An 851-nucleotide genomic window follows, 5' to 3' on the forward strand; every position below is an offset into this window, starting at 1 on the left:
GTGCTGGGCTGCAGCCCTTCCCAGCTCTCCTGGACTCTGCAGGACACTGCAGGAAGGCAGACACGGGCTGACAGCTGGCACATCCCAGCTGTGGGATCATCCTGGCTGTGGGACCATCCCAGGGAGCACCTGCAGCCCCAGAGCACACCATGGGCACACCAACTCACCAGTGAACCCAGTCAGGGCTACTGGGCAGTTCAGAGGATCAGAAATTCCCTGCTGATATTCTGATCATAAGTACTTCCCAGCCACCTGGATATTCCCTGATAATTCCAGCCAACTTGCTTTAGCACATATCAGCACAGACCCCGTGAGCTCTATCCTAACCCAGTCCTGTCTCCTGATCCCTGGCAGCGCTGCAGGCACCCCAACCCTGGCTGTGCCTCTCCCTGAGGGACACAAACCCCCACACCACTGTCACCCCGAGCAGATCCTGCAGTCTCCCTTTTGCTTGCTCTTGTTTATTTTCAGCTTCCCCTTTTCCCAGGCTCCAAACACACCTTCCTCCCTGCTCTGTATTCCTGTCTCCTTCCCTGTAATGGGCACTGGGACTCTGTGGCACAATGCTTCAGATAATTCCCTCTCCTCTCCTACCTGCACTAAAGCTCTGGGAAGCACAGGACTACTTCCAGCTTTAAAAATAACTCCCAGCTGCTCCCCAGCATTTCCAGGAGCAGCCCAGCCAGGGGAGGGAGAGTTTATTTCTGTGCAGCATCCAAAGCGTTCCAGGTCTGCAGCTGCATCCCGGTTCCCTGCCAGAAATAATCCCGTTATTCCACTCCATGGCTGGGTACGATACTGGAACACGTGACGGGTGACCCTGTGAGGTGTCTGTTGTTAAAAATAAAACC

Source organism: Manacus vitellinus, unplaced genomic scaffold (assembly GCF_001715985.3).
Source record: "Manacus vitellinus isolate BGI_N305 unplaced genomic scaffold, ASM171598v3 scaffold_94_pilon, whole genome shotgun sequence".
Lineage (NCBI taxonomy): Eukaryota > Metazoa > Chordata > Aves > Passeriformes > Pipridae > Manacus > Manacus vitellinus.